The following is a 26260-nucleotide window of genomic DNA, read 5'->3' as shown; positions in this document are numbered from 1 at the left end:
ATATAACCGTGGCCTTTGCCTGGTGAAAGGAGATGTCAGATGCAGCTCTGCAGCATAATGGCTTTAAATCTTTCTCAGAGTGCAACAACTAAATAAACAGAGAGCAGATAATGAGAGCAAAGGGGCCTTTTTACTGGCAATTGTCATATTTGTTTATAACAATATTATCCTCCCAAGTAATAGTTGGAGAGAGACTAAATATGACATGTTGAAATGGAGTTCACCGTCTGATTCCAAGAACTCATTTCCTGTGTGAATCGTTTGGATAATTAGATGAAAAGATCACATAATGCTGGCATCATATTGTGATTTTTTTTTCCCTCCTAAAGGTCCTGACAGTAATTTATTAGGCCGTCGTGTATTGTATCAGTGATTCTGCAGAACTCCTTGTTCGAAGGCCTTTTTCACTCTAAAAGAAACCTCTCGCAGACTCTTGTGTTTTCTGACAACGCAGCTGTCACAGTTTTTTGTTGTTTTTTTTAAAATTCAGGTGCTTACACAGCCAGCAAAAAATATTAACAGACATATAGACAGCTAGCAAGTAGCCAGTGAGCAAGTCAGACCAGCTTTGTTCACTGGTCCATAGTAGATCAGGCCTCAGGCAGATATGGCCAGATGGTGAGCCCAGAGAGATGTTCCACCATCTCATCATATTGACAGTGATGGAGTATAACTCACTACTTTTACTCCAATACTTGTACTCGAGTATTTCCATTTCTACTCCACTACACCTCCGAGGCAAATATTACGTTTATCTGATAGCTGTCGTCACTTTTCAGATTAAGATATTGCATTTAAAAAAAACCCATATGATGAGCTCATCAAATGCAACACATAGTTAAAGATCAAACCAGTTGTTTCTCAAGCTTTTTGCAGTGTGTCCCCTAAAATATTCCAGTTGTTGCTCCTTTTCATGTTTCAGAGTTGTTCTACAGAAGAGACACGTTCGCTGGCTCATATTGTTTCATTCCAACTGTTTTTTTAAAGCCCAGAGAAGAAAAAAATATCCAATATTTCACAAAAAAAGGAACAATTAGAGGAAAAAGTCCAAAAAATGATGATAAATTTGTGTTGCAGGACTTTGTTTTTTCATATTTCTGATCCCATTAATCATCTCACTACCCCTCAGATTAGTTGTGTCACTCTTTGTAGGTCCTCTGAGTTGGGACTAAACTACCTGACTGTATATAAAGCAGCTTCATTTTCTAAAGAACCAAGTTTTTTACTTTAATTCTTAAAGTATATTTTGTTGTTAATACTTCTGCATGTTTATTCAAGTAATATTTTGAATGTACTTGTAACAGTTTACTTGTAACAGAGTATTTTTTAGTTAATTAATTGTTTTTTATTATTAAAATAGAGAAATGCATGTCATGTTTTTTGGGGCTAATTTTAGCCTCCCAGTCGACTGGAGGTGTGTGTTGGTGTCTGTCTGTGATTGATTGACAGCAGCTGGCAGGCTGAGGGCCCGGTGGGGAACAAAGTGACAAAGTAAACAAACTTGTAGCTACAAGTCATGGCGAGACAGTGTGTTTATTAGCGGCGGTATTGAAGAGCGAGGACCGCACCGGCGTCTAACTTGATCGAAGTGACAGTTGTTGGTGACTGCGGTTTAATTTGCTGCAGCTGGACAGCTAATTAGATAACAAGCCTGCAAACCGACGTTAGCTGTGTGCGCTTTTCCCCGGTGAATGTTTGTTTGTTGGCTTGTTCAACAAGCTAAGGTCCAGATGTTTGTAAATTAGATAAGACGGAGACTTAAGCAGGAAAACTAATGTAGGTTGTTGAGAGTCAGCCGGCTGCTGTCTGGCAGTTAGTCAGTGTGACCTTACTGCTTTATGCAAATACACTTTCAAATTAAGAGATCTGATATATTTGCTGTATGGAAACAAGTTCTCCATCTGTGTAAACTGATAAAATAATGATCGCCAGCATTAAGCCAAAAAACATGAAATATATGTTTCTCCCTTTTGGTTTCTGATGTTTTCTCAAGCAGGACGAGTGATTAACAGAGCAGATATGTTTGCTTTAGCAGACAAAAAACATGCAATTTACTTTCAGTTGGACTTTAAGTAAAGGATGTGAATACCTCTTCCACTACTGTTTCTGATAATGACTCACTGCCTACAGCTCACATTTGTCTTAGCAGGGTTGTATATTATTATGTAGGTCTTTATATTCTTGTGTTTCAACCTGGGCAGTGAATGAATTTCCCCTGCAGGGATACAGGAAGGCTCGACAGCGTGTATGCGGTCTATGCGGTATTAGCACCTTTTTTTTTACTTTCTTTGTTTTTTTTTTGTGAATATCAAGGTGTGTTAGCCTGATTATGTGTCAGCTGAATGGAGCAGCAGCACCTGATGAACACCTGAAAAATGTTAAATCATGTTGTGGCAGGAAACAACGCTGGACTACAGCCAATCCCAGTTAAACCTGAGATTTATGAATGGAGTCTGGCTGGGCGCACCTTTTTAGATTGTATGATTGGTGGAAAACTACTTTTACCTCGCAGCCTGCTCGGATGTGCGGTGATCCAGGAGAGTTTAAACATATATAACCGAGACAATATATTCCTACAGACGTGTTTTTAACTACCGAGCACGGACCCCGATCGGCTCACCCCGAGCCCGACTCTGTGATGAGGGTGGGGGCCAGGTTAGCTGGCACTCAGCATCCTCCGGATCTGCCGGAGACGGACTAGACCGGCTGAACATTCAATACACACACGCACTGAAGTGTAAAACAAGAAGGGCTTAGCTTCATGAAAAAAAATGTGAACATAGCGCGGTCGTGGCGGTTGCTTGCCATCCACCGCCGTTGGCCTCGTCCATAGCGCGGTGTCGCAACATCGCGGTTATTTGCGACAGCCCCGGTTTCAACTGATCCACATGTATGTATCGGTGGAGGACTTCACCGGGCACACACTCGCAGGATAATTACATCCACTCACACCTGAGAGCTCTTGAGAGTCTCCCGCTGCTGTCGGGCCACTGAGAGCAAGACATTGAATCATTTAAGGGTTACACACACAGCACTAAAAGGAAACAACCATGTTTGTGTTGGCGTGTGTCAGGCAGACAGAAGAAGACTTGGAGAAAGAGCGGAAAAAACAAAGAGCGGAAAATGAGGGAGTGGAGGAAGGGGGGCCTGGCGCAGGGATGGGAGCCCGAGCACCACAGGCACATCTTACCAATGCCTCACTTCCCCTCTGTGGTTTCTGGCCTGGCACACTGACACCAGCAACAACGCACCAGGAGGCTGACACTTCTTCTAATTTACACTAGTGTTCCTTTAAAGCATCAAACGTCATTATTCAGTCAGAGTTGAGGGTTCAGGGTTGATTGCTTCTTGGGTAAAGGGTACATTTCAGCCTAAATAGAGTAAACATTTTTATACCTCTGTGCTGGTGATAGCTGCTGTGGCCGGAGGCGTTGATGTTTTCAGGTTGTCTGTCTGTCCCGTTCACGTGAACACAATATCTCAGGAATGCCTCGAGGGAATACTTCAGATTTGACACAGACGTCCAACTTGGACTCAAGAACGAACTGATTAGATTTTGGCGGTCAGAGGTCAAGGTCACTGTGGCCTCATGTCCGTCCCGTTCTGGTGAACGTGATATCTCAGGAATGTCTGGAAGGAAATTGCATTACATCTGGCACAAACATCCACTCGGACTAAAGGATGAACCGATTAGAATTTGGCGGTCAAAGGTCAAGGTCGCCGTGACCTCGCAACAGGTTTTTATCTATAACTCAAGAATTGATACACTAATTATGACAAAGTTTCACATTTATCTAATAGCACAAAATGAGTGATGACATTTTATATCCAAAAGGTCAAAGGCCAACTTCACTATGAAATCATAACGTTCTGCAAAAACACTTTTCTGACCGTTATTCAAACGCCACGACTCAGGAACAACTTGAGTTCAGCTTTACTGGCCGAGCATGTGAACACATACAAGGAAAATATACTTGATACTGTTTATTAAATTCCTTCAAAGTCTTCAATACAAATATTATGAGTCTGGACAGACGTGGATGTAAACTGCAACTTGACTGGTTGGCGGAGGGCGTATAACCACGAGGAGGTATTTCTAGTCGGTTTTATTTTCTGTTGCTCTGTTTCACATTAACTCAGTGGAACTATCCGGGCGCCCAAATGAACAGACCTACTGGAATAGTTGAGGGTTAAACAGACCTTGTTCAGTGGCATCACAGTTGTTGTAATCACAGGGAGGGGAGACTGTTACTGACTCGTCGTTGGGTTTACTGCACTACTCAAGAGTATCTGGTAGTTTTGCCACATTGCCACAGATCTCGTTTAATTTATTCCCCAGAGTGTAAGATGGAAAACTGTTGAGGCCTTATTAATATGAACGGGGGTCTCAGCTCTTATACAACCTAGAAAACCAGCTGGCAGTTAGATACAGCACCTATTTAATAAAATATATATATATATATATATATGTGTGTGTGTGTGTTTATATATGTATATATATCAGATACTAATCTTCCTAATCTTAGTATCTGATGAAGACCGTGATTGCAATATGGAAGGATCTTGTAAGTGTTGGACTACATTTTTCCATTTGTGCTTCAGGTCCACTTTTATCCAGCACCTGGCCTAAAACTGGCTGGTTGAGCACATCTCTATTCTTCTTTTTAAATACCACAGCAGTCAAGGCCTTTTCCAGTCACTTCTTCCAATCTTACCTGGAAAAGCCAGACTTTCCCTGTTATAATTGAATTTACAGATGAGACTCAGACGTCATACTACAGGGTACAAAGCCCAATAAATAGGTTATAAAATTGAGAAGAATTGAGTGGAACAATGTGTCTCAAGTGTTTGTGGTGTTTATGCGCACACGTTGCATTTGAGCGGATTTGCCCGGTCCTTCAGGAAGAAAATAACGTTGATAAAGGCTTCACACAAATGCTTCATCATTTCACCAGGTGTAAGGTTTGCCCTACTTTCCCCCCAGACACCCTTATTTTATTTTGAGCCATCTCTCATACACTCACAATGTATGACACACACAGAGAAATGTGAACACAACATGTCGTGGCCTACTTTTAGAGTACCTCTATTGCAATCCTATCTGCAGCCGCTGAATAGACGCGGTGTGAGGGGGGAAAAAGCCTCAACCGCCGTTTGACGACAGAAGGGGCTGAAAGAAAAGAAAAGAGGTTGGAGAGGCTCTGCGGGCTGGATTTATTTCTCCATCCTGGTTAATTAGCTCCAACTTCCACGATCCGATGAGAACGTACACGCTTCCACGTATGCAAACCTAACTTAACCACACAAACGTGCATTCACACGTTTCCCTTGTAATTACCGTCAGACTAATTCTCAAGCATTTTGTGCTTATGCAGACACACGCACACACACACACACACACACACAAAGTCTTCTCATTTACTTTTCTCACTCCCAGAGAACATAATGAGGGCTCAGGTGGCAGATCTCGGATGCTTGCTCTGGGCGGTGGCAATGCAGATGTTACCTGGTGGCTCTCCTCTCTTTGAGTGTGTGTGTTTGTGTGTGTTTGTGTGTGTTTGTGTGTGTGTGTTTTTTGCAGGCCAGCTGTGATGGCCAGCTGCCCACTTTACCAAGGCCTTGGCAACTCCCCAGATGGTTGACCCAGATAGACACCGAAAGAGAGGAGAGGAACGCACAAATGCAGTCTCTTTGATAAACATACACACTCAGATGTACACCTGCGTGGGCACCCTGCGCACAGAGATGCTCACGTAGTCTCATCAGAGCAGGTGCGAGAAGAAAGTACTGTTGTTTTTTTTTTTTAAAGGCTTATTTTTGGGATGATCTCAAACTTTCCTGATGCAGCAGTGTTTCATTAGAACGTCTCCAGCAGTAATCAGAAATCGAGTTTGTTCTTGCGACGGTTTGCACATTGAAAGTCTGGAATATAAGCAGGACTCAACAGTAATGGCTCAGTCCCAGATCAGCATATTTGGACCATATCTGGTAGACTTTAACTAGACAAACAGATTCGGGAAAAGGCAGGAGATCTAAAAGTTGAGAGTGAACATGAGAGCGGTTTAATCAGTAGACCTACTGCAGAAGTATCAGCAATATCGCTTTAACAAAAAGGTTGGTTATTATCTTTAGTCCTCCCCAAGCTGTAATAGTTAGTCAACATGACAAATAGCCTGATTGCTTTGGATGTAGAAGTAAACAACAAAAGTCATGGTCCAAGATGGAGGAAGTAGTAAAATGGGACCAGGCTTTTTTTTTTATTTTGTAAAGTCTAAATAATGATGCTGTACTCTCTCTCTCCCAGGGTGTAGATATCTGCCTGAGGAGTGTTGAGTGTTGCTGCAGCATAGATTCTCTCCATTAGACATCGTAAAACCAAAAAGTGCATAAAAGAAAAAAATAAAAGTCGAGCAACAGCATCAACAACTCAGATTACCAACTACTGTGACTGTGAAGTTTGTTCAGACTTTTTTTTTAAAAAAAAGACCTTTTCTGGCTTTTTCCAGATGAACAACCAAAAAAAAAAAAAAAATAGCAACTTGAATCATACCAAAATGTGCGGATGATGCAGCTGCACAAGTTGTTTTAAGTTGACTTGCGTAATAACAACTCTTAAATTGGCAAATCAAGAAATTCATTTATCTGCTCCTAGCGAGCGCTACCGCAGCTTCTGTGTGGCATGAAAATGACAACCGAAGGCTGCATTCAGACTGAAAACAGCTCTGTGTTGACACAGCACAGGGGGGGTTTAGTTGGTGGGGGCATGTTGTTCAGGCACCACAGCAGCCTGGAGGTTAGTTTACAACCTGTGTGATCATTTGACTGCTTGTGCATGTTTTCCCGTTATTTTCTAACAATATCGCCGTGTTCTAAGATCTCAGTCGTGACTTTTGGTGAGCGGAAATGAACGAAAATAAAAGTTGTTACAAACTGTAATATTCCTTTAATTATAGGGGCGGCAGCTCAGAAACCATTCATGAATCATTTTGTCATATTGGTCATCTTTTAACGACTTATTTCATCCTTTCGAGGAGGAGTTCCTCTTGTGTTGAAATAGTGTTACCGTTGATTGACACGGTCACGCCGAGCGCCAAAGTCTGCTGCTGCCGCTGCTCCTGCTGCACCCAGCGCTCACCTGTCACGACATCCTGCTCTGTTGTTTAATGTAGTCTGATAAAGAAATTACCTCACAAAAGCCTTTTCAACCGTTAAGACTAAAATCTCTTCTTGAACTGTCGGTGACCATGCCTGCTTGCCTCAGCGTTTCTTTGTGTATTCACAAGGGTTTTTCCACAGTCGTGTGTGTGTGTGTGTGTCTGTAAGTGTGTGTGTGTGTGTGTGTGTGCAGTCATTATCCTCAATGTCACACCGCATTGCAGTGCAGTAAAAAAAAAAAAAAAAAAAAAACGTCTGTGTGTGTGTGTGTGTGTGTATTATATAGTCGATCCAACAGTTTCAGGGCAGCCTTCCATAGACATGTATTTCACTCTCTGATGCTAGTAGTGAAATTTAAAGCAAGTCAAGATTTTTTTTTTTTTAGCATCTTAAATCTTTGCTAAAACACATTTTACTGCCCAATCCGTCCGACTCCTGTGTCGATCTCACCCCGACTCAGTACATCCGTCTGTCCTTTGTTAATTGAATACCCCATTCTTTCTTTCGTCCTTTTCCCCTCTGCTACAAGATCTATTTCTTTCGCTGTGACCTTAAATTCCCCCCCCCACCACCACCACCACCCCCCTCCCGCTCCTCCGTAACACAGGAAATAGAAGGTTGTGCCATCAACAAGGGCACACAGCAGGGTAGAAAGATGAATTGGCTTAGAAAAGAGACTCATTCGTCACGGGAGAAAACGCTGACATCTGTGTTGTAACATGTAATAAAGAGGGGGAGGAACTATTAAAGGTGAGGAGAAACGGTGCTGCGGTTCAGCGTGACGTTAACCGGGACGGAAATTCTGTTGCTCATTACGAATGACTAACTTGTTTTGTATTTGAGGGGAGCATCTTTGAAACCGCTCGTTATCTGATGCTCTGGATTACAGCGTCAGGTAGTCGCCTTAATCGTGTCGGCATCTCCTGGTGGTCAGCTGAAGCTTTTAATCTGATGTTTATTACTGATCTGATTTTTGCAGTAAGTTAATCTCAATGTTGCAAAACAAGTTCTGCAGCCTACCTGCGACTGGAACTTGAACACCCAACTTGGATTTAGTCAGTGTTGCCATGACAACAATGCAAATCTTTTAGGATTTCCCCAAGATTGTTGTCAAAATGTTGCTGGGAGCGGAGCGGCTGAGCCCGTGTTGATATGAGGAACAACATGACAACTGTGGAACAAAGTCAAAATAGCTCAGTGTGGTTGATATTCAGGGGAGCGCCTCAGGTTTTTAGTCAAATCTCAAAGGAAGAAGAAGAAGCACAGAAGTTAGAGGAGGATGTGATGCCTTTTTGTTATGTGTGTGTGTGTGATGAGAGTATAGGCTGGCCTGGCAGACGGGTTAAACCATAAAATACATACACTTCAATTAAAAACAGTGTAGCACTTCATAAAAAGATCAGGCCTGCTGCTCTTATAGCTTGTGGCCTTTTACCTTTCAGGTGCATATCTCGCCAGAGCCACTAACACAGAGCCGGCCTTTGTTCTCCCCCCGTGCTTACGTCGAGCGCACACACAAGCATATACGTACACACACACACACCACTGTTGGTCAAGCACCAACCAAACACCCAAAGCCACAGGCAGTGGAGCGGATCTGTCCCAGGCACAGATCTGGAGGGGGACCACACCCAGTAGTGGGAACCGATGTTAGACTTGGGAACCAAAGGAACTCCCAAAGGAAGAATAAAGTCATTCCTGTTTAGAGGCCCTATTATTTAGAACAGAAGCAGGTTTAGAGAGACAAACTGCAGAATATAAATGAGACAAAATAAGCGACGGAGTTGCTGGAAATAAGTGAATAATCACATTTTTGGAAGCTACTAGCAGCCTGGTTTGTTTTAAGATAATTCTTGGATGGCTTTGTAGTACTGTGTGTATGTTTGTGTCTGTATTTGGCTTTGTATTTTTGTGTATATTCCCACAACCCCCTCCTCGTTTGGCCTCGCCGTCACTGACAGTGAGCGCTGTGCACACAGTCACAATATTTACTGTACGTTCTGCCATGAGACCACATAGAACGCACTACAGCTCCGTGTTTATTTATTTATTCATTACCGTTTTTTCCCCCCGTTTTCCTCCCACTTTGGCATATATATACGTTTCGCATGCAATTCCGTTTTTTTCCTCACTCATAAACAGCGAAGGAGGGCGACAGCTTGATTCACACGGAGCCACAAGCTGTTTCTTTACCTGCCAGTGAGGAGCTTCATCAGGAGGGAGCAACAAATATGACGGTTCACACTGTGCCCTGCAGATTCATCCTGTTTTGCATGGCCCTAACCGACCGATACAATAGGCATCATCAATGCAGTATCAACAACACAATCTCATACCGGCTTCCCATGCATCCAGTTTTATGGGTTGCTCTGTGTTCTACTCTGAAAATGCACAGAAAGTACAGAAAAGTAGTGCTGGAAAAACCACAGAGATACAGCAAAAAGGCCTTGCAACAAGCCTGGTACATATCACTTATTACTAAAAACCCAAATGATAGCTTGTCTGTTCTAAAACATTTAATGAAAAGGGAAAAAAAAGTTTCTGTTACCTCACAAGTGGATTCTTATTTCAAAAGTCAAAACTGCCAATAAAGTGTGACTTCTTTTTTTTTCCTCTCTCTCACCATCTAAAACCCTGTTTTCATCTTTTGTGTGTGTACACTTTGTGACAAGAGATGCATTCTCTTAGTCAGCACTGTCTGCTCTAGCTGTGTCAGTATTTTTACACTTCATTCACACTTGAAGCCGACCGCTGCGACCTGCGCCGCTGCCGATGCAAGAAAGGCAGAAGTGCATCCCAGCTGACTGATGTAACCTGGTGACCTTCCTTTAGTTTTTAAGGATCTGACTGTATGTGATCAGTTAGAGCGGTGCACTAAAAATTATTATACATGCAGGTAAATGAAAAACATCTCCTGTTCTCTGTGTACTTACTGCATGATATTAATTTTATTGTAGCAGTGCTGCCCTCTGCTGGACAAGTGTGAGTAAAACAAAAACACTGCAAGACATTCGTGAGGTACCATGAAGAATAACAGTACATGGTGGCACATCCTCTCTCTCTCTCTCTCTCTCTCTCTCTCTCTCTCTCTCTCTCTCTCCCTTGAATTTCTGCACACACGCACACTCAAATCACAATACACCCGCTTAATTAAATGATGGGTTAATTAAAATGGCATCCCCGTGTACGTGTGAGAACAATCTAGGTCAGAGGGAGAGGCATTGTTTATTGGGACCCCGGTTATAGCCCTGTGAGCGTGTGGCCAGTGGTTACGGAGCCATTGGCCTAATTTTTGGCTGAAGACCGTGTACTGTCGAGAGGAGTCGAGGTTTACAGTCACGCACTCCTTTTCCGCACACAGTTGACTGACTCTATGTCTCTTTCATAATCATCCTCTACGAATTTTTCGTCCGACCCCGTTCTCAAAGTGTCTTGACACGCTCCGCACTCCTCCGCTGTGTTTATCCGATCACCTCCCCGTCAACTTCAACGCCGCTCCCGCATCTCTCCGTCCACCTGACGCACACCCCCCCCCGGGACTCCAGCCTCCAAAAGAGCCGAGAGGAGATCAGCACCCATTAGACCCTAATATGACCAACGCACACTAACTCTCAAAAGCTCTCAAGGGCTCTCCCCTTCTGTCTCTACTAATCTCTCGCACACGATCTCTCTCTTCCCTCTCTCTCCCTCTCTCTCTCTCTTGCCAAAACTCTGCACAAGATGAGGTTTAGTGTTGCTTTAGGAACGTGACTTCCTCACAAGGCAATGAAACTCTACTCCTGCCTGGATATTTTTCATCTGCCTTCATATTCAGGTATTCAGGCACCGCAGGACACGCTTATGTCTGACATGTTGGATTTTCTTTGGTTGGTTCTCCACTGTGACTTGAGATAACTGCTTCGACATGCAGCTGTAACACGCTGGTGAACTTCAAATTGTAGGCTTTTTCATCAGCATCTGAGGGAACCTTGTGAGGTTTGAGGGTTTTTTTTATTTTTTTTATATATATTCTCCTCCAGATGTTAGAAAATGTGGCAAAAAGGCAGATAAATAGAAAGTCAGCTTGTTAGTGTCTTTTTTTTTTTTTTCTTCTCCTTGCTTTAAACTAGCTTGTTAGCTTGATGGCTTTTGGTTTGTGGTACCAAATTTTTAATGAGGAATGTTAATAGATGCTAATGAGCATCTTTTGGTTATGCTGGAGGGTCTTGTCAGCTAATTGTAAGGATAAAAATGTCAACATATCAGTTTAATGACACTGCAGAGTTTGACATCCCACCGCTTTGATACTGTGTTTGGTTGTTCTTACACTATGACAGTGAAATTCTCTGTATTGCTCAATATTTCTGTTCAACACAAGTTAGGAAGTGAAATCCTCCTCTAGCGACCCGTGATTTAATCATAACCCATCGATTCATATAGATATACCTAAACTTCTATACGAGCGCTGGCTCTCCAATTCAGATGCTTACGAAAGGCTTTAAAAAAAATCTAAACTGTTCCTACTGAGTCTATTTTTAGGGCTTTGTGCTTTTCATTCGCAGTTGACTGTGAGTACATGTATGAACTGACAGATGGGCTCACCACAGTAGCCTGGATTGCTCGCCTGTGAAAGTGTTTAAGAGGTTGTTTTTCGTCAGTGATTGTGTTTCGCTGTCAAACCACGGCAAAAAAAAAAAAAAAAAGGCCACCAGGAGTTGAATTGTTATTTAGGAGTCTGGAACGCCTTTTAAAATCCAAGCTGGGATAACCGCAGCAGCGTTACTGGGCTGCTTCGCCACAGACCTCCTTTCCTTCAGTATGTTAGTAAGAGTGGTGGATAAAAAATCTCCTCTGCAGGGGCATGCACCGACTCCATTCTCCCATGTCTGCAGCTTTTTTGCACAGTCTCTATAAATTAAAGTTGAAGAAAACAAAGCCAAACAAAAAAACAATCAACCAGCCAAAGCAGTTGTGGTGAGACTTGGCCAGAAGTAGTTATGGTTGGCTTGTACGCAGAAGCATGAATGAATTTGCGTCTGGAGTGTATTTCAGTTTCAGCATCTCCTTTCGCATGCTGTCTCACTTTTCTTTTCTCTTGTTTATTTCTTTCTCTCTCTCTTTCAACTTCATGTGCTTAATTTCTAAAGAAAAAAAACAACAACTTCTACCCAAAAACCTCTAATTCGCTTTTTTAAAGAATGTTTTATATCAAGCAGCGGGAGGGTAACTGTAGAAGAGTTGAGCAGTAGTGAAAACAGCCTCGCTGACCTTAAAGGACCCCCTCAGGTTAGAGATCCAGCTTCTCCGTTTCTCCCTTCTTTTTTTTTCACTTTTTCCTCACCTCATCCTACCTTTCCTCACTTCATCCCTCTCTTCATTCCCACATCTCTGGCCTGCTTCGCTTCATTTCTTTATCTTGCGTCCTCACTCAAGTTTTTTTTTTTTTTCCTTCCTCTATATCCTCCGCTCTAATTTCCTTTGCCTTCTTTTACACTTTTATGTCTCTATTTCATCTTCACCCTCTTCTCTCATTCCTTTACTATCGTTTCTATCCCCAGCTACTGTATCTTCTAGAAAGGCTTTGGAGCTTTTTTGGCAGTGGCATTTTTCTGGGACATCTTTTTAACACCCGCCTGTACTGTAGACTTACTGTTATTTTTAGCCAGCTCTCTCCGGGCTTCCTCTTGAATTTTGTATCTCTTGAATCAGGAGGTTTCGCATGACATCTCGCTGACACTGTTAAAGGAGAGTATCAACAACTTATCTAAATAATTTACGTAATTTCATACTGGCACATGTGGCACAGTGATAATAGATCTCCATTATATATGTTTCGGACTGTGAGAGAAGGGAACATCTCAGGTTTCTGCAGCATTTGTTGAAGATTATCGGTGTCCCCGATGGGGGGGGGGGTTTGAAGTCAGTGCGATCATCATTCCTGTAAATGTTGAAGAGCATTACCCTGGCTCTGTTGCAACACCTCCAACCAGGTCAGTTGTTTAGAGACGACTAAAGTTGGATGAAGTGGATAAAGTCAAAAGCGGGGCCTTTTTAAAACGAAGCTCTCGATGTTTAGAATAGCCAGAAGGCTTTTAGAGTGCTCAGCCCGTCAAGAACAACGGCCATAAAAACTCCTGGATTGCCGTGGCTGTGACAGTGTATAAAAAGGGCAGCAAATCCTACACTGTTCACTATATGTAGATGTAAACACCCTCTAATCCCCTTAAAATCCTCTAACATCACTTTAACCTCGTAGCCATGTTTTCATTTCAAATCCAGTGTATTGGACTTTAGCCAAAACAAGGAAAATCATGTTTCTGTCCTAATTCTACGTGACTGCACCTCAGGACTGTGGACAGGGAATATGCAGGATATACTGCACATAGTACATAGTAAAGGATATACTTACCATCATCATTATCACTCCATGTAACTCTACACACTGTAACTGCATGTGTTCATGTTTCATGCACTGCAGACTGCAGTGGGTGCAGACTACAGTGCAATAGGCTGTGCTCAAGAAAAAGCAAGCTGGTTTCACAAAGAGAGCCTTTGACTATATCTGAGATCTAGTAAACTTCAGATAGACATTAAATTCATTCGTTGCACAAAGCTGCACAAACTATCTTATTAAGCAAGACATTTTTCAAACTAAAAAAACATGGCTGACCAAGTAACTGCATTTAACCGCTCAACTCCCTTCACTCCAGCAGAAAATTCAATATTTTACAAGGACATTTTACTGGGAAAGTTCAGCCAACAGTGTAACAATACCAAAAACTTTTAGTTGCATAAAATCTTAATGCAGCGCAGACCTGTAGCTGACATTTAGCAGGGCTCAGTACTTCTGCTACAGTAACTTTTCCTTGTGCAAACAAAAATGACTGACGTTGATTTCTTGCGGGTTACTACAGTCTCTAAAACCTCTTTGCCCCAAAACAATCAAAAACATGTTATCAAACCACAAATTATGATCCATGTTTCCTTGTGTTTTATTGTTGATGCCACTGGTCAGCAGGGGTCACTGATTGTTACCATGGAAACATGGGTTATAGCTGGGATCCAGACCAAAATCAGCCCTGCACTTGAAGAGCGCAGCGGGCAGCTTTGGTGAGGGTGTGTTGTTTAAGGTAGCACTGAGACAATGAAAACCGAACCAGGAAGTCCAGTTGGAGTGAGAGATTTCTGCCTTTGAAGGCTTATCACACTAAAACACTGCACATCGGTCTGTAATACTCACAGGATTTTTACATCTGTAGTGTCTTGTAGGCTTAAAATGGTAAACAGGTTAATGGTCAAACATTTGAGAGAAAATAAATGTGGTTTTATGTCCAGTGACAGTCGATGGGGTTATGTGGTGTCTGTAACTCTCGCCTGCTTTGTAGTCTACTTACGTTCAAGGGAAAACATTTTAGCAATATTTTTATTTATAATCTTTGCAAGTCGGTCTGGTTCAGATCACTGGTCTGTATACAAACTCCCTACTTGAATCATCAGCTCTGTATATGGGCATTGTTTGTCAAATATAACACTTACAAGGAAACCTTTAGCATGTAGGTTATATGGCAACAAATCATTTGAAAAGGTTTTCAAGCTATATTAATAGATTCAGTTACAATAACTGAAAAAAAAAAACCCTGACTTGCATTAGGAGCATGAATCTAGTGTGTGTACCCTTTTTCTTGGCTTGTGTATCTACAACTGATCTGGATGCACCATGTCCTTGAAACACTTTTACTGTCAGTAATCCAGGTCTTTGTCAGTGACTCTACGGTCAGCCAAAATCTCTGCTGTTTACTTACTTGGAACTTACTGACTTACTTCCCTCTCTCTCTCTCTCTCCCAGGTTTTTCCGATAACTGACATCACAAAAAAAAGCCAAAGGTGAGTGAATTCTTTTGTCAGCTTTTTTCCATATCTGTTGTTTCAGTCACCTTTCTTGAGACTCTTTCTTCTTACTTCACTATCTTTCTTTTTTTTTTTCTTTGTTCACAACAAAATTTGTTGATATGCCTTAGTATAGACTTCATGTAAACTACTTTTCAGCTTAACTAAAATAACTTTCAACACTGATTGAAGACCCCCTCCAGACATGTTTTAAGACATAAAAATACTCCACTTGAAGTAATTATTTGAATCTGATAAGGGGTTTTTCCACCAAAAAGTTCAGATAACTAGTCAAAAATATTTGTAAAATTGTGTAAGTTGCACACTGGACCAAGACTGGCTTCAAACTAGTTGTGATGTCACAGATCACACTTCTAGGTGCACACCATAGACTCAGATTCAAGGTGAGCACAGAGAATCTTCAGCATGAGTATGAAAACAGCTTTCTAGTGTCAAACTCTGCATATACATCCATCTGCAAGGTGAAGGCCAAATATTCAAGTTAAGTACCAATAAGTAAGCACATTTTTGAGTGGAGGGGGACTTTAACAATCAACAACACACCTTTAAGTATCAGGATGTCCCTTTTCATTCTTATATAGATTTAAAGATGTTCGATAGTTGTAATTATACAATTTCACCACTAGAGGGAGGCAGAGTAGTTCTGTGTGAGTTGCCTCAGGTCCCCATGGTGAATATCCTTGTTAGAGAAGGATATGCAAGCAAAAGAAACAGAAGCCTGCAGGAGTGATTCTTCTAATTATGATTATTATTATTTTAAAATCTGCTTCATGCCTCGAGATGTGACTCAAGCTTTTCTGTGTACATGTATATATATATATGTGTGTGTGTGTGTGTGTGTGCATGAGCATTTTGGAATTGTGTTCAGTATACACACGTGAGTTTTCCTTGCAAAAAGAGCATTAGTGATACCTTCAACACAATCATACAGTTGCAGAAACGTGATGAAATGAAAAACAGAGAGGCCAGAGATCGTGGGTGCGGGGTCGAGCTTGTTTGAGATGTCACTTACTTCCAGAAGTGATGAGACAGGTAGCGAGCGTGATTCCGTGTTAATTCACAAACCGTCTGAAAACATGAATCTCCGCTAGTCCCCCTCCTCCTTTTTCACACTCTATCGCCTCCCCTCTCTGACTTCTGATAGGGCAGACATGGAGTCAACAGAGTAGAGAAAAACAGCGAGAGGAGGAGGAGGAGGAGGAAAGGAAGGGAGGGAAAGAGAGTTCGGGTACAAGGGAAGGACTAAAGTAGAAACAAAGACACGCTGCAGGTGTGTGGAATTGAGCGTTTCGAGACTATCATTAGCTTGACGGCACAAACCGGACGAGCGTCAGAGCGCCGGATGACAGAGGTGAAGGACAGGTAGAACATGTGTTTGTGCTCACAGTGAGATCATCGCAGCTGAAGTTTTGATTCGCTCCAGGTTAGTTTAGAGCTGTTTGAGAGCTTTTCAGTCGATTTTGCCTCAGTGTAAGTCTTGACCGAGCCATGGCCCTTCTTACCAACGGCGCGCAGAATCTGGGCTCCTATTACTGCCTCATCCGACGCAGGTTCAAGAGGAGACGGAAGAAACGCTCCGAACGCAAAGGTAACCCCCTCGCAGCAGCACTTCACAGACGGAGAGTGTTGCTGAGCTTGCTTGTTTTTAGACCTTTCAATTTCGTTAGTAACTGGCAGGGGAAGAGAGCTGTGCACTCGCTGTAATAAACAATTCGTTTCACTCATCTGTCAAGTTTGAAGTTGTTCATAGCATCAGCAGGCTGCTTCTCTGTGCAAAACACTGACAGCTGAAAAGCTTTTAATTCTTCATCCTGTTTTTCTGTGGCTACGTACATTAACTTTAGACACTTCAAATAGTGAAGTTGTATTTTCTCTTTAATTTTGGTGTTTTACACATGGAGAAAAGTCATTGATTTCACTCTAAAGTTATCTATATTTTACAAGAAATGTACTTTTCTTGCAATTTCCATCAAGGATTTGTCTTGTGTTCAAAATGGCCGAGTGATTGCTGGTCAAAAAGTATTTTTTGTTTTTCAGTGATTTATGTTTGCAGTTTATCATAGAAATGTATCATATTTATTTTATATCCTTATTATATTATTTTATCATAGGAAAACAAATACTCCAGTTGTAAAACTTAATGTTAGTAATGATATTTATAAATTGAACTATGGATCATCACTAAACTATCAGCAGTAAATGTAAACAGCAGGTGTGTTCATGTTTGTAATTGAAGAAACCGACTTATATTTTTAAAATTAAATATATTTGTTTGTCTCATATGAGCATTAATTAAAATATAGCCTATGTTCATTAACATTACTGGTGTAAACAAACCATAAACAACACCAGAAAAAAACATGAATAACTTGAGTCTTGTGCTAAAGACCTGGCAATTTTTATTTATTTATTTATTTATTTTTATGATGATGATGATGATGGGGCCATTCTTTTGTTTAGGCTATATTTCAACCACAGATTTCTATTCAAAAGTAAAAACAACAGTGCAATTCTTTATCTACTATATCTGTTTTAATTAATCACATGTTTTTTGTATGTTTGTGTGTCCTGATCAGCCCTCCTCAAAGAAAGAAACGCTTGTTTTTAAAGAATCATAATTATTATTCTCTCTCTCTCTCTCTCTCTCACTCTCTCTCTCTCCCTCTCCCTCTCCCTCTCCCTCTCTCTCTCTCTCTCTCTCTCTCTCTCTCTCTCTCTCGTCCGTCTGTCTGAGTGAGACAGGTCTGTGTCTCTGCGTAATTGAAGTAGGGTGATGGGAGCCCCACAGAGGCTCTAAGCTTTTCTCTCCTGAGTCTGCTGCTCTGCTTTGGGGATTAGCCTAACAGCAAAGGTAGTAATTACTTAGGTGGCCACAGCTCACTGGCGGTATTTGCAATGTCTCAGCCACTTGCTTTGACACCCACCGTTCTCCAATCTCCCTCACCCCCACCCCCACCCCCAGTCGAGCCGGCTCCATTCATCCAAGTAAATCCACCGCTGCTGATGCTGCATTTTATAGTCCCTGATTCGCACTCCAGTCCTGCTCACTCTCAGACCGACTATGTCCATCAGCATTACACAGGTCTGTTTCCCACCTTTTCACTCTCCCTTATCACCATGGGAATGAAAGTGGCACTTTTTCAACATACTGAGAGAAGAGATGACTAAGCAGGACTTTGGGCCAATGTTGCTCTGCTTGCTCTCTCAGTCAGCTTTAATGCCCCGCACTGGGAGCTCCCTGATAAGTTGCTTAGTACTTCAGCTCCTCGGAGTGCTCGTGGGTTAGCGGCTAACGCTAGCAGTGTGGATGAGGTCACATACTTACTAAAGACAATCATCAGTAGAATAATGTGACACTGACTCAAGAGAATCTCTTCGCTTAGTTCCCTCGACAGTGAGGTCAGAGTCAGCAGCGCACCGCTGGACTGGATAGTCCATTAAGTGCAGATTAGTGTCTTCCACAAGGACACTTCAACATGTCAATACAGGGGTTGACCAGGGTCAGCTGTTTGAAGAGCCAAGTCTAAAAGCACTAGTCCACACTGTAACCCTGAACAGAATTCATACAGAATAGTAATTTCACTCCACCGACAATGTTCACTTTAAGAAAATGTTGTGTTGTCAGCTCACTTTGAAAGTTCAGAGATGATTTTGTGTGTCTGAATGATGAACTTGAACATCATCCTAAAGCTGTGTGTGCAGTTAGAATCTGACTGAGAGCTGTTCATCAAATCCAGATGTGATCATCTCAGTGTCTTGCTGTTGTTACAAACCACTTATCCCAGAACGTAAGACACTTAAACTGAATGCAACCCATTAACACCATCAGTATGTCCGTAGCCCCATTCGGACTGGATACATTTCACTGGGGTAGGTGGGGTGATGTAAACATTACCTGCACTGGTCGGTGATTTAATGCCTTCCAGAGCACATTTGTGGGTAATAATTGCAGCTGCAAATACCTGCAGTTTTTTGGCAGACTCACTGGTCCCACTGTAATTTAAATCCCATCCAGAGCAAAGTCCTTGTATTTTAAAGTGTATATCTGAATTATTTGGGGGGGTTTTTTGTTGTTTTTTTTTCTGCCCTGCGTGAGGAGAAGCTTTTACTTTACTGCCTTTTACCAGTTCAGTATAAGATTTGACATTTGAAAACGAAGGAAGTCAAAACCATTTTCGCTTAACTGATAGACAGAAACATGTTAAAGGGAAACTTTGGTATTTTTCAACCTGGAAAGTGTCTAAGTGACTAATGGGGCTACAATTTTTGATACTGGTCCAGTATTGAGTGAGAGTGCTGCAGCTGGCAGCTGCGAAATGGGCTGCAAATGTAATCGTTCGGGGCAATTGCGCCCCATCAATATACGTCCACTAAAAGTGCTTGTTTTTGCCACTGACAGACTTGGATTGTTATTATAAGTGCCTGACAACTTTATGGAAAGGACCATACAGAGAAATAAAACATTTTCCTTTACCTTTTTGCTTGATCCGGTCTGTTTGTTATTATCTAACCAAGTCTCGCTCAAGGAGAAATCTCGTTCTGAAATATTGGGAGAGTTGAGTTGTTTAACGCCATCAAGGTCCTGTTTGTAAACAATACGATGACAGAAAACATTTAAAGCCATCAGGAGAGCAAGACCCTGTAAAATCATCTAATAAGCTGTTACAGACCACATCGTGCAGTTCCTCATTGGTTAAAACACTGACGGAAAGGATGATTTAAATAACTGAGGAGCACAGTGAATCTGTTATTCCCCACCTCCATTTTTAATGTTAATCCGATCCAAATGGGGCTTAAATATAAGAATTCAGGTGTAATCTTAATTTACAACTCACATACAAAGAGAGTTCAGACAGTTTCTTGTTGATTAGATCTCTGCTCAGGTTGAAGGTGGGCAGTATTATACTTGTTTTTATGTACTTAGACCTTGATAACTTACCTCCAGTCCAGCTGTAGTTTAACCAAAGATCAAATAATTTTCACATATACCCCCAAATTTGGTTTTGTTGGATTGGTTGGCTTTTACTTTTAGAATCAAATTTATTATTGAGAGGACCTGGTGCTACATTCAGGTTCACGAATAAATAGAGTTTTTAAAAACATCAATAAAGGGATGATGGAGTTTCTGCTGTGATGGTGCCTAACCTGTAGTATTGGATCTTCTACCAAGATTTTTTAAACCTCACTTTGAAACCTAATTTTAATGCGGTAATTTTCTCAACAATGAACGGCTTTTTGTTCTTTAATTGTGTGTAACGTTAGCACTGAACTTAAATGAAAACCATTTATCTTCTCTTAAATTCATCTTTGAGAAAGGTTATAGTACTAATTATTCTGTCATTGTATTATATTCTCTTCTTCCTTGAAGACTTGTATTTGAATACAACATATTCTTATTAATATATAATAATCTGCAACTCTAATGCAGACCTTTAGTTGTCTACAGTGTAGAACTGTTATGTATTGATGGTGTAACCAGTGACCGTGTAGATAATCACATTTTACCATTGCTTTATAAGTGAATTACCATACAGAGCAGACACTTTCAAAATGCTGAACTTAAGCATATCTTCCAAGTAATAAGTTCTTCAATGCATCTCTCATAAATGTGCCAAGCCATGACACTCGTAGACGATGCTTTCCAATGGGCCGTATATGAAATATGGGAAATGGGGAACAGAGGGCTTTTCTGCCATGCCAGCGAAATCTCTAAAATGAGTTTTTGTAACTTGAATAGGGGGGCAGAGAGAGAGAGAGAAAGGGGGGGGGGGGTGGGATCTGCATCGCCTGATGCTCACAATCCATCGTTGTGGAAAAGACTTTACCTACAACAAGCCGCATTTTCTAACCTTACATCCTTCCTCCCTTCCTTTTTCACTCATTCCTTTGCTTGCTTCCTCCCACTGCTTTTCTTTTCATATATTATTTCAATTATTCACTTATTCATACATTTGTGTACTTAAAGGGATTTAGAAATTATCATTACCATTTGTAAGATTCTCCAGGACTAAATATAGTTTCTTAATTGATTTGGCTGTTTTCCCTTCCCTTGAGAATAACTGAAGCTGCTGCATTTACTGTAGACACACAAAAAAAAATAAATGCACAGCTTCTATAAAAGCTCAGACAGGCCGATTAACATTTGACAACAGCAGCAATGGAAATCAAATAGAAAACACGGTAATATTTATTTATCTGACAACAAAAAAAAAGCTGTTGATTATGAGCAGTGCCTCATTTATTGGCGTAACATTTTCAGGCACCACAAACACAGCGGCGTTCTGTCATGATAAGAAATGAGTTGTGTCTGCCTGTCTCAATGTAATTAGCCTTGATTAGCATGCCGCTAATGACTGCAACAGACTAACAGAGGGGGGAAAAAAAAACATCGTAGCGAGACTGCACAAACCGCCAAGGTGTGTTAAGCTGGCGGAGAGACACTTCACGGCCCGAGAGATTTGTGTCAGCTCCCTTTATCGCTGCAGAGATAAACTTCATTAGTGCAGTTATATGTCAGTGTAGATTCAAATGGATATAGGTATTGAAATGTTTTGCTCATATCTTAGGTGCTGCTGAGAGGAATTTGTTTTGAGGTAATGGAACAGGACATATAGTGATAAAAATTGGATTTTCCCAAACAAATGTATTATGTATAAAACCCTTGCCTGCAAAACAGAGGAAAGCTTAATTTCAAACTTTAGCATCTCACCTCAGAAAGAACTCAACCACAATTCATGCTGCCTTTTTTGTTGTTGTTTTTCTTCTCAGTCTCTGACTATACATCTGTCCTCCTCTATTCTCTTGCCTCCCATCTCCGACATTCGTCCTCTTAGGGTCTATGAGCACTTTCTCCCTCCCTGTCAGCTGTCACGACCTTTTTTCATCTGGCTAAGGTTTCCCACCCTGTCCTCTCCCTGCTGTCCATCATTTTGGTACTTCTCTGCCTGACAGCAGCAAACGCACGAGGTGTGAAACTCAACTCCTAGATAAAAGTGTCACAGGCGCAAGTGGTGTCACACCCACACACACACACACACATGAATATACACGGATGCATTCATGTCTTTGCACAGCATTTATTGTCAAACCTCCATGCTCTCATACATAGACACAAACACATTCAAGCATACACGCACATCCCTCTCCTTGCGGAGAAGGATCCCAGTGTGTCTAACCAGGCCTTGAATGTGACAAATGGTGTTAGCTGTGAGCACCGGGCATCCAGGCGAGGAGAACAGGACAGCGGAGACAATTGTGTGCGTGTGTGTGTGGGGAGGGGAGGAGGGGGGTTAGATGGACAGAAGAAGGTAGAAGGAGACCTGACACACTTTCAGATTTCTGAAGTAAACTGCTGCAAAGACTGCAAGTTGCTTGGAAAAATGTTAGAGACAAGAGTGGCATTTTTAGGAAACTGTCAGATTTGAGTTACTCATGAAACTTAATGTTTTAGGCTTATGGTTTTTATGGGCTCTGTAAATGTTATAGTTTTTATTGGCGTTGTGTGTGTGTGTGTGTGTGTGTGCATTCGAGCACAGGTGTGAACGTTTCTAGATATTTGTGTGCACATGTCAGTTTCCAGGAGTTTCCCCGCATACCTGGGCGCTCTGTCAGGTGCTTGAGCATTGAGCACAGAGCAGCGGTGGTCCGTCTGTGTGAGCCGCACATGCTCATACACCCGCACACATCCGCACACCTCCAAACACACTCAGCCATACACTCCGATCCCCACAGGCGCTCGGTGCCTATGCCGTGTCATAAATCAGAGCTGTCAAATAGATTTTACAGCTCCTAGTGAAAAGAGGAGAGGCAGCCACCCAACAACCTTGAAAAGATGGAAGAAAGCAAAAGTAGAGGAGTTTTATTATTATTAAATCTGATACCTGGACCTAAGGAAGCTTTAAAGAATGACAGAACAGTTTTTCACTGCAGAGAGCATGAGTGTACATGAGTTTAGCGGTATGCGTGATGTGTAACGGCATCGAATACACCGTCCATACGCTCCCTGCTTTTCCATTCTCAGCACACGCACATTTCCTTCCTCTATACTGTAGATTTTCTGTAGACTCCCCACTATTGATTGCCTGTCTCCCTCACTTTTGTCTTTATGCTACCATTATGGTTGGTTCAAATACTACTGTCGGGTCTGGATAAACTATTGATGATTTTATGCTCTAAACAGTTTTCTACTGACGCAGTGTAGCTTTGTATTGTCAGATATGATGCAGTATGCACAAACTTTAGCCAAATTGAGTCTTCCCATGCATGTACCAAAGTGCTCAAAACAGGCGGGTATAGCTGCCAGTCTCTCTTTATGTCTCTTGACATTTGCAGGATTCTGATTGCTGATTTTTTGGCAGAAGCCAATGCAGTGCTGACCAGTCTCAGTGCTATAGCCTCCAGCTGCCTTGAGGTGCAGCGTATCCTCTGTGAATGACCTGACATAACATGGATACAGTCAGCCACTCAGACTTTGGGTTGCCAAGCCCAAAACTGTTTACAAGATCATTTGAATCTCTACTGGTGTGACAACTGGTGCAATTCATGATGGATTTTTTTTTATTAATACAGTGGCAGGTGTGGCTATTGGTGTTTGAGGCTAATTTGAAAGTTATCACTACATTAACAAGACACCGTAATAATAAACTTGTAGACAGACTTGATTAGGTTGATATAAAGAATTATGAGGCATTATGCGCCTGACTATGTCTTTCTTGGCCACGACCAGTCACTTCCTGGAGTCTCCGCTGGTTGCCTGGCAACTGCTCACAGCCAAGAAATAGTTTGGCACATAACCATTTGTAAAATGCCAAAATGACCTTTATACATGTTGATTTTTGAATGGATTAAACAATCAATATATAGCATGTTCATTAGTGAGCTGTTTCCCCCCTTTTAGTAGTTTTATGCTAAGCTAAGCTAACCAGCTGCTTGCTGTAGCTGTATATTTAATGGACAGATATGAAGGTGGTATCAAACTTCTCTTCAAAATGAAAAAAGCGTATCTCTCAATATGTTGAACTTTAGCTTGAACTGCTCATTGTATCAGAAACCTTCCTCATCCAAGCTCGTCCAGCTAAATCTACCGCAGAGCTGATTGGAGGAGGCTCATCGGATGTCAGTGTCTGAATGGCTGCCTCTTAATATGCAGAATGGATGAAAGCATGTACGTCTTGCAGTAGGGCTCAGAAGGCAAATCGCTTTTGGCAGGCTAATTCACTGGTCATTAGAAGGGCCAAATTGAATAATGGACTCTGAGGTAAGTGTGCATGTGTGTGTTCGTGTGTGTGTATGTATGTGTGTGTGTTTGATGAGACAGGAAAGGCGATGTTGGGTGGCCGTACTCGGTGGCCTCCTTACCTTGGCCCATCAGTTTCAATCAGGCAGCACGACAGGCACTCCCCCTTTCTAGCACGACACCTCTCCATTAGGCCACCAGCGCCCACACGTGTACTCCATTAAGGTGCATCACCTGAGGAAGCAACGGAGCGGAAAGAGAGAGGACGGCTCTGACCACACAGAAAAAACCTTGATCCCATTTCTATTAAAATTCTTCTTCCCCTCTTGCTTTCTTGAGGTAATCACTGGGCTGCCAAAGCTTTATTGGGAAAGTAATGGGATTCTAGGAGGGTGATAGTAGAACTCACTTATCTAACATCATACATGGACAGTTAACAACGATCCCTGCATTCCTCCTTGTGTCTCTCTCTGTCTTTATTTTATGTTCCTCTCCCTCCTTCGAAACTTTTAAGTCTCATTGCACCATCTGAGGTGTTCAATGCCTGCACTTTCTGAGCTTATTACTTACTTACCTCCTTCTCACATTCGCTTACCTCTGCACGTGACTTTAGATCATACAAATATTTCCACATTAGAAATGATCTGGACCATCTTGGCACTCAAAGCTTTGACACATGCATGCTGAATTGTGAGGGAAACCTCTTCCAGTCAATACAAAGAGCCTCCAGGTTGGATAAAAGTATAAGCTGAACTTTGTCAGAATAAGTGAAAATAGTAAGTGGAGAGTATTTAGAGAAAGATATAAAGCGATGTTCGGTTCGTCTCTTCTTGTTGAAGTCACTGAATGGCACTAAAAAGAAAAATTTGGTTATTTCATTGAAAGCAAAAAAATCATTGTGGTTCTGTGTCACACTAATAACAGCAGGTAAGAAACACATAGAAATAAAATACTTAATTTTAATTCCTTAAACTCAGCTCAATTTCAAGTACAACCAAAATATGACACTTCATATTAAACAACACATAGACCTGCATTACTCCCATTAAGAGTAACGGTACCTTGTTAAACTTAAATATGGTCTGAAATGTGATTTCTTTGAGAATAAGGTACAGGAATGGATCTGAGTGGTAACCGCCTGGTGGGCCTATCAGTCTGTGTTAGAGCTGCTGAGAGGGCTGTCTCATAGGCGGGCTCTCCTGCACCGGTCATTTCCCCTGGCCATTTGTCTCTGTCCACTTTCTTTCCCTTTCCTTGCCCTCTCTTTTTTTTCCTTTCATCTCCTCCCTCCCTCTCATCTTCGATACCTCATTTTGGACTCTCAGTCTTGTTCGATCTGTTTCTCTTCTCTTTTCTCTGGTGCTGGGTTTTTTTTTTTGCCATCACCACAGTTCTCCTCTTTTCCCCTCTTTTCCACGTTTCCTCCTTCTATGGCCTTGCAAACCTTGATAAACAAGGTTCAGGTTTTCCCTCCGTCAGCGGAAGGTAGAAACATTAATTTAGTTTAATGAAGACACCAAGTTTGTCAGTTATTTGTTTGTTTGTTTTGTGTTTATCACACAATTCTGTTGTACACTTGAATCTGATTGGTCAATGAGGTATTTCTACCATTTATTCTATCAGTCTCCAGAAAGGTTTTTGCTTAGTGAACCAGTTAAACCAGTGAGTCAGTTGGTTTAATATTAAACAGTGTTGTTTTTCATGTTAGGTCAGCGCAAATATGCCTGTTGCTAGTTATTGGCAGCTTGAATTTACTGATCTATAACATACAGTATGTTATATTAAGCTCTGATATCAGTTTATATGGATGGTAGACAGACAACCAACACACAATATTATTTTTGATAAAATGATGTCATCGCCAGCTTTAAAGATACTGCTGGTACTACAGTATTAGCAACGGTTTTGGAGCCCTTTGTCTGTGTCATTATTAGCCTGATTATCAGACTGAATCGCAGTTTCATTTCACTTCGTTTATTCGGC

At 41.6% G+C, this 26260-nt stretch overlaps 1 protein-coding gene across 5 annotated transcripts in view; it reads left to right on the top strand.

The window, feature by feature from the left end:
* adarb1b (adenosine deaminase RNA specific B1b) overlaps window positions 1-26260 on the top strand; it is a 116429-nt gene that overhangs the window by 59142 nt on the left and 31027 nt on the right. For 2 of the 5 annotated variants that reach the window (XM_067603121.1, XM_067603123.1), the window contains exon 3: window positions 14981-15018. The gene's annotated coding sequence lies outside the window, so the exon portion shown is untranslated. Of the gene's footprint in view, window positions 1-5581; window positions 5772-10820; window positions 10970-10997; window positions 11131-14980; window positions 15019-26260 lie in introns of those variants that run through there. The other 3 variants (XM_067603122.1, XM_067603124.1, XM_067603125.1) reach the window with 3 other exon arrangements.

This window comes from Thunnus thynnus, chromosome 11, assembly GCF_963924715.1.
Source record: "Thunnus thynnus chromosome 11, fThuThy2.1, whole genome shotgun sequence".
Classification (NCBI taxonomy): Eukaryota; Metazoa; Chordata; class Actinopteri; order Scombriformes; family Scombridae; genus Thunnus; species Thunnus thynnus.
Note: the sequence above shows the minus strand (reverse complement) of the source record. Positions and strands in the feature narration are given on the sequence as shown.